Source organism: Cyprinus carpio, chromosome A24 (assembly GCF_018340385.1).
Source record: "Cyprinus carpio isolate SPL01 chromosome A24, ASM1834038v1, whole genome shotgun sequence".
Lineage (NCBI taxonomy): Eukaryota > Metazoa > Chordata > Actinopteri > Cypriniformes > Cyprinidae > Cyprinus > Cyprinus carpio.
Genome location: NC_056595.1, coordinates 207,152 through 216,055, shown reverse-complemented (window position 1 = coordinate 216,055; position 8,904 = coordinate 207,152). Strand labels below are relative to the sequence as shown.

Here is an 8,904-nt window from a genome sequence, read left to right as displayed (position 1 = left end):
TCGAATTACACTGTAGCTTTATAATAGGTGTGTGTATGACCAAAAAAAAAAAAGTGTGTGTGCATGTGTGTGTGTGCGTGTGTGTGTCTGTGCGTGTGTGTGTGTGTGTGTGTGTGTGTGTGTGTGTGTGTGTATATATATATATATTAAATTTAAATTTAAATTAAATTAAATTTATGCACACACACCAAGCCAGAACTCAACCTAAAAACGGTTTCATTCACACATATACAACAAGCCACAACTGACTAAAACCAGCTTGATGTATGTGGGCCAAATCTGGCCCAAATGACCTCTGCCATTGCCAGAACTCAGCGATATCTGCCATATTTGGCCCAGATGAGGCCTGGAAGTATACACACAACACCAACTCTGCTTCTTTCACTGAGATCTCATACATTAATGCTGAATGTGTCAACTGTTAGATGAAAAACACAAGACAGGATGAACACATTGCTATTGTGCATATACACAGAAACGGTAGAGCATGGACCCTTTACTTATTTCTGCTATTGCAGGCTCGTTTTGTAAATGTAAGCTATCCATTTAAATTATACACAAGCGCAAACTGGGTGCTTAATGCAAATGTAATTAGCCACATTTACAAATCAGGTGATTATGTTTGCCCATCTATGGAAATGTATCTTTATGTATAGAGATAAAAGAATCAGGTGAATGCACCAGAAAACAATCTTGAGCTTTTGGTTTTATTTCTCATCAAAACACCAAAACAACTTCAAGTAAATGGTATTAAATCATAAGGAATTCCAATTTTAAAACCATTTAAATTTTAATTTACAAAATAATGCAAAGAATTGGCAAACAAAATACATCAGACAAACAACGTGTTGACAACAAAGAACTACAGATAATTAACAACAAGAGGTCATGCAATCATATGGTGAACATCAATTATGTCAAGAAAGTGGAGAATCGGAAAGGTAAATGAATTATTTAGAGAACTAAGTGAATAGATGAGTTTTGAGACTTAATTGTCTGGAGACAGGAGCCAGCATTTTTTAAGCAATTTTCTCATTTTAATTGGCTCCACTTCCAAAGATGCACAAGTTCAAGGCGACTTTATTTAACTTGTGCTGTGCACCAGGACAAATGCATTTGAATGTCCTAAAGGCATGCAGCAATTTTTTCCCCTCCAGATTTAACAAACTTTTTTTCCTTTCTTTTTTTTTCTCGTGATCTAGACATAACAAAATAGCTGGTAACATCAGAAAGTAAAAAATAAAAAATACTTATAATAATTTAATAACACTTGGCTTCTTCTTAGGGCTTTTCTGAAACACCCTCTCCTCCTTGGCTTTTCCCTATGCCTGTAGTTGATGTTCAGTTATATGAAGAAAAACATAACAAGGAAAGAAATATGTTAACAAATATAGCAGTGCAGCAATACATTGAACAAACTTATTATAGCATATTGCAAATATACACAGATGGCTCTAAAGCAGCAGCACACTACATACCCCAATTCAAAGTCAAATTTTCAAAACAGATAATATATCTGTTTTTACTACAGAGACAAAAGCCTAGCTCTTCAGTGGATAGAAGAAGTACAGCCAATAAGATCAGTTTGTACAGACTCCCTTTCAGTTTTAAATAGCTTGCTAAAAGGAATTTCAAAACAAGGCAAGACATGATTTTTGATGCAGAGTCTATTAAGAATAAGACAATCCGGTCTTATGGTAAATCTTCTGTGGGTAGCATCACATCTGGAATTCTAAAGGAAACAAAGAACAATACAATCTTGCTACCCTTCCCAAAAAAAAAATATAAACAAAATTGTATTGTTTTCCACAATTTGTAATGGTTTTAATGGTTCTAATGGGAATTCTAATGGTTTTAATGGACACTGTAATGGTCTCTGTTGGTCTCTATTGGTAATTTGCTTCCTTCTATTGGTGGCATGTATTGTCTATTGGATACCATTAAGGACCAACAGAACACCTTTGGAAACTTCTGGTGGTATCTACTGGACACCAGTAGAAACAATTATGTCTCCAATAAATTAAGTGGTTTCTTTGGAAAACTGTAATGGTCTTAGTGGGTAGGCTAGACTGCTGAAAAAAAAAAAAAAAAAAAAAATGAACACACAAACAATAGAAACCATTACAGAATTTGTAATGGTTTTAATGGTTCTAATGGGAATTCTGTTGGTTTTAATGGACATTGTAATGGTCCCTATATAGGTCTCTATTTGTAATTTGCTTTCTTTTATTTGTGGCATGTATTGTCTATTGGATACCGTTAAGGACCAATAGAACACCTTTGGAAACTTATGCTGGTACCCACCCAGCACCAGACGTCATGTGGACATCGTTTTTTTTTTTTTTTTTTTTTTTTTTTTGCTAAATCTCGGCCCGTCATGGCCTTCTTTTAGATCAAAAATTGACGTTGAAAGTTGGTCTTTGCTTGGTTCGTCGGATTTGGTCCAAATTTTTGCCCTAAACTCAGCAATGGTCTTTGTTTTGTCTGTCTGATTTGGTTCAAATATAGCCCCAAAATCTATGTTTAATATTAGGTTTTGTTTGGTCCATCTGATTTGGTCCAAATTTAGGCCAAAAATAAATGTTGAAATAACAGTGAAACTCTGCGTGACTTCTACGTGCTGTAATGGGCGCGCGCGCTGAACTGGAGCGGAGGACGTCACCATGGAAACGAGGCGGCAGCCCAACCGTCAAGCAGCTGAACGCTGACTCTCAATGTGGTTTTCACTATTGTTTTTTAGGTAAGTTTCGTCTATATAATTACACAAATAGTACATTAAAGTGTTTCTGACACTTTATTTCATGTAAATGATACGCTTCCGTTTTGAATATTTACTTTATAGAAATGGTTTAGTGTCGTCAGAAAAAAGTCCGTTAGCATCTCCACTGTAAGGCTAACTACACATAAATACCACTTGTTCTGTTATTTCAGAAGTGCCAGAAAAGAAAAAAAACCTCTATGACACAGATGTTCCTGATTTTAAAATTTCTGAAGGGAGATAATGAAAACACACACACACACACACACACACACACACACACACACACACATATATATATATATATATATATATATATTAGAGCCCGACCGATATGGATTTTTGGGGGCCGATGCCGATATTAACTCGAAAAGAGCCGATTTATAAGCCGATATTTTGCTTTTGAAAATAAACTGGATATTAGACCCATTTCCTATAAACTACACTTACACAACATTCAATAGCAAAATATCTGCCTGTTCTATGTATGTGGGCTGTATAAACCATTTCCAGAAGGGATTATGCTAAAAAAAAGTCTTAGATTACAGTCTCAATGACTAAACAATTGCACATCAAAAGTATATATTTTTTAATGATCAAAAAGAACACTGCATTAGAGGAATCTTTGCAGAAGTAGTCCCACACTTTGCTGCTACAGCGTTCACCTTTTTCAGCCATCTGTAGGGCAGAAAGAGAGATAGAGAAAGAATAAGCATGTGTATTAATAATATCACCATGTATCATTACTCATGTCATCATTAGAATTATAATAATAATAAACAGGGATCTCCTACATAGGCAAAAATGAGAAATATAGAGAAATATATATATATATTTTTTTTTTTATTTGTCAAGCAATAGGTATTACCTATTACCTACTTATATTTAACTATATTATTACAACATTTTCCTGTTATGTCTGTAAAGCTGTTTTGAAACAATCTGTAAAAAAGAAGGAAAAAAAAAAAAAGCTTGTTCAGCTCACATTTATTTACATGTCCCCTCTGGTTTAATATTTCTGACGCACCTACTGTAGTAACTGTAACTACACTATATTTGCTCTCACAGACACATTCACAACGGACCCGTATATCTTCTCCTCTTCTCTTTGTACAATCTGAATCAAAACATCGTCATGCGCTGGCGAACGTAAAGTTAGCCTACTGTCACCGGAAGATTACGGAATCAATTCGAAGTTGAATGGTTAACGTTAGTGTCATGAACACACCGCTGTCAATTTTAAGAAGAACCACCTTCAAACAAGTTAATAGCAAGCATTTAAGGGCCCTGCTAAAAAGGAAGCTATGTTAGCGTTAGAATAACGTAACAGTTGTTGTTTTTTCGAGGCACGCTGTACATAACTTCTAGTCATTGACTACACGCGACCCCCTGCCACAGTTACGCGGTCATTATGTGGGAAAACACTGCAGATATATTTAGAATAAGTTAAACGCTAACGTTATAGTTTGACCTCTTATTAACGTTCGCGCTCTTCCACTGATAAACATGGTATTAGCTTTGTGGCTAATATAATATAGCAATGCATTAGCGGCTGTAAGTGATGTTACAGAATATTTAGTAGTGATAACGATAGGACCGTTAGCTAGAACTACCACACTGTTTTTATATACAGTGTATGAACTAAATCTACAATCATTTCACATGACGAACGACAGACCGTCACCGTCAAAAGAGTACATCTCCGTGGCTCGGCTGATAGCTTTCTTCTGTAGTGGATTTCTGGCGCTGTTGTCAACTGGGGAATTGCAGAACTCCCTCTGGTGGGCAAACTATGCAACACTCATAACATGAGTGAAGCATGAGACTCTGTTTCTCATGTTTCATCGGCCGTTATAAACGCAGATGCCGATTTAAATGCAATTAGCTCATATTGGCCGATAATATCGGCCGGCCGATATATCGGTCGGGCGAAAATATATATATATTTTTATTTTGTGTGTGTGTGTGTGTGTGTGTGTCTGTGTTTGTTTGCTTGTTAGTTATTTTGATGTCCATGCAGTAGGAGCATTACTAAATTAGTAAAACTAAAATGTTTAAGTCTTTTTTTTTTTTGTATATATTCTGTCAATTATTTTTTTTTTCTTTTCTGCATTTCACCTCTGCTATAGTTTATTTATAATAAACCTGTCATTGTATAATAAATATTGTTGTCTCTGTGACAGTATGTTTATGTTCCTAGGTTCTTCCATGCTGATGGCTGTGCTCTAGAGTCATATCTCCTGTCGAAGAACATTTTTAGACATTATGAACCATGAAAAGTAAGTAATTCCTCAAACATACACTACCATTCAAAAATGTAAGGGTCAGATTTGTAAAAATAAATATTTTACGCTCACCACTGCTGCATTTATTTGATTAAAATACAGTAAAATAGTAATATTGTGAAATTACCATTTTTAATAACTATTTTCTATTTCAGTATGTTTTAAAAAGTGATCAAAGCTGAATTTTCAGCATCATTACTCCAGTCTCCAGTGTCACATAATCCTTCAAATATTAGTCCATTCTAATAAAGTGCAAGAAGCTCTTAAAAATATTAATGTAAATAGTAATTTTTTTTATTTGGTGATTTGTATTGTATACCCAGAATGCAATGCACAATGAAGTAGATTCCCATTCTCTAACTCCAAGCTACACACTCTTACTTTCCAAAGTGACTGTTGAAAATCATTTGAACTTTGTCAGTACATCATAAATAGAAAGAGGCATCAGTTTACCGTCTGTGATTTGTTGTGTTGTGCCGTGCCACATCCAGTGTAGAGAGCATTACTGATTATAATAGGCTCTGTTGTATTTTGTTGTGCCGTCCAGTGTAGACACAGTGTTAGACCTCTTATTAAATATCATTACATATGATTTATGTATGATGCCATTCATCACTGATAGATCTTTTCTATTTCATCAATAAACCACAAGGTAACTGTAACATATTTAAACAATATTAATAAGAATAAATAAAAATGCATCTGTGACTTACTGTAATATTGCTTCTTCTTTTTCAGTGGGTTGAAAGTTCTCATTAAGACACATAGCTTTATTCTCATCTCTGTGCATTTTCAGACGTTGTGCATATTTCTGAATCAAATTTTTTTTTAACTTTTTAACATCATAACATTGGTTGTCTTCTCTTTTTTCAGAGTTTAGCTCCAACCCCAGTTAAGCAGACCTGGGCAGCTGATCAAGGATCACCAGAAACTCTGCAGAACATTGGTCCTCCAGCCCAGGACTGGACACCAGTGTTGTAAGTCATTAATCTAGAAGTCATCCTGCCTCTTTGAACAGTAAATCAGAAAATATATTACAGGAGATCTCTCATTGTCTCTTAAGGTCCACTTACATGCAGAGTTTTGCTCCAACCTGCATTGCACCTGAACACATTAATCAAGGTCTTCAGTTTTACCAACTATTAGTGTTGTCACGGTACCAAAATTTCAGTATTCGGGACCAGTACCAGTGAAAATCCATTGTACTCGTACCAATTTCAGTACCAAAGCAAGACACAAAAACATGCTAATTAATTTATTATTATTATTATTATTATTATTATTATTATTATTAGCTGCACTTATACTAACAATTAACACTTATACTAACAATTAACTAACAAAACAGCGTTCACTTCAATCCGACATTCAAATGTTTATCAGGATATATATACACAATTATATATATCCTGATAAACATACACAGAATGACAGACAATCTCTGATCTTTATTGCACTGCTTTTATAGTTTTAATAATTACTTTATTTGTAATGAACACAATAAAGGGATACACAATGGATTATTTGTTTTTTTTTACTTGAATGCTTTTTGTTCAGATGTAAAATAAAAAGTGAATTATTATTAAGAAAAGAACTGCAGGAAAAGATGCAATGTTGCTCTGTGATTTTGCTTTGGAACCTTTAGAAAACTTTAACCTGATTTTTCTCAAAACTTCAAACTAGTGGAGCTCAGTAATTTTTTGTAAATATTTCAACAAATTACAAAAAATTATAAATCACTATGAAATAATAATAATAATAATAATAAAAAAAAAAATAATAATAAAAAAACTCATTTTTGCTCATTGTGACTTATTTTGCCAGCACAAGTCACACATGCTACTTAATTTCCACTTGAGAGTGGTCAGATTTAAAGTCTGAGATTAGTCCATCAGTTCTTGAATTTCAATTTGTTTATGTGTGTGTGTGTGTGTGTGTGTGTGTGTGTGTGTGTGTGTGTGTGTGTGGGTTGTGTTTTGAAACAAGAGTGTCTGTCTCAGAAGCTGAAGAAAAAGAGGCCACACCTCAGAGGAAATAAGCGCCTCCTAAGTGTACAGAAATACCTGGCTGAGAAGATCAGTGACATAAACCAGATAAAACTGTCAGTGGTAAGTATTTACATATCCATATCCGAATGTAATTACTACAACCTCTTATATGATTTGAAGTGAATAGAGACTATGTACCATAAAAAGTAGACAATGTAATTATTCAAGACTATTTGTGACCCTGGACCACAAAACCAGTTATACGGGTAATTTTTTAAAAATTTAGATTTTTATATCAATAATATTAAGAATTAATTTTCCATTGATGTATGGTTTGTTAGGAGGACAATATTTGTCTGAGATACAACCATTTGAAAATCTGGAATCTGAGGGTGCAAAAAAATCTAAATATTGCGAAAAATATTTAAAGTCCAAAGCAAAGCATTTTATTAATCAAAAATTAAGTTTTGATACATTTATGGTAGGAAATTTACAAAATATATTCATGGAACATGATCTTTACATAAAAATCCTAATGATTTTTGGCATGAAAGAAAAATCGATAATTTTGTCCCATACAATGTTTTGTTGTCTATTGCTATAAATAAACCCCAGCGACTTAAAACTGCTTTTGTGCTCCAGGGACACATTTATTCACTCACTCATAACAACAAACAACACTGAACTACACCTAAACCATTGAGATATTCAACACAGCGGACAATAATTAATGACAATATGCATCTATTAAAGCAGCGCATAAGATAAATTAAAAATTATCTGCTTTAAAAAATGTGTAATGGACAAAAGTTCATATCTGTCAAGAATTTGAATCTGCTCAAAGTGCCCCAAAGTGTTGGACGAATTTAATCATGATGATGTTTTGTCAACAACTAAGTTTTTGCAACTTTTTTGAGATTGCCATATAATATATGTTTGGATAATCTCACATACTGGTAATGTGGTTTAAGTGGTACATTGTCCTAACAAATTTTCCTTCTCTTTTGCAGGTCTAAGACAGCTACAATGAAGCCACAAATGCAGTTCATAGTTCCTGTATTTCTATAATGCATTAATGAATAACAATAATTAAAAAAAAATGTAATGTCAAGGTTTTGTGTTAATTCCAGCTATGTTGAGTATTCTGTGAATAATTTTGATTTTAGGTGCATATTCTTAATTCTTTGCAAAACAACCTGAACTGTTTGCTATTGAAAGGTTGGTATGTATTTTAAATAAATAAAAATTATATTCTTGAAAAAACCTGTGTATAGTTGTATTAATAATTTAAATTATTTAATTAATCAATGGCCTAATTACGAGTTACAGGTAAACATTCAAATCAGAACCAATACAAAACTGCAACGGAAACCATTAAATATGTGCAAATAAAGACCAATAGAAACTTGTAATGGAACCATCAGAACCATTACAAAACTGTGATGGAAACCATTATATGCAAATCGTGACCAATACAAATTTGTAATGGAAACCTATACAAACCAATAAATCATAATTGGAATATGCCCAAAAACACACTACGTAATGGAAACCATTTGGTAATGGTTTTAATGGTTAATTGCTGATGGTTTGTAATGGTTTTGTAATGGAAACCATTAGAATTTCTGTAATGGTTTCTATTGTTTTTTTCAGCAGGGTAAACAGGCTCTGAAACATGCACAAATTGCAATCAAAAATATTTCATGAATTAATTATTTTCTTAAAAGAAAAAAGACTGATAAATGGAATTTAGGATACAACTGTATTAAAGAAAATATATATTTTTAATTGGCTATAGTTCTCAAACATCTTATCCAGTAGGTGGCGGGAATGCATATGGTTTGCCAACCGCCACTGACACCAGAAGAAGAAA

At 33.5% G+C, this 8,904-nt stretch overlaps 1 long non-coding RNA gene across 2 annotated transcripts; it reads left to right on the top strand.

Moving 5' to 3' along the window:
* The first annotated feature begins 2,459 nt into the window (after window positions 1–2,459).
* LOC109051362 lies at window positions 2,460–8,251 on the top strand. Of its 2 annotated transcripts, none has more exons than XR_006153426.1 (4): window positions 2,460–2,740; window positions 4,959–5,037; window positions 5,917–6,020; window positions 8,042–8,251. It is a non-coding gene; the product is annotated as an uncharacterized LOC109051362 (long non-coding RNA). The 2 variants fall into 2 exon arrangements; XR_006153427.1 differs by lacking the exon at window positions 8,042–8,251 and adding an exon at window positions 7,030–7,057.
* Window positions 8,252–8,904: the final 653 nt, after the last annotated feature.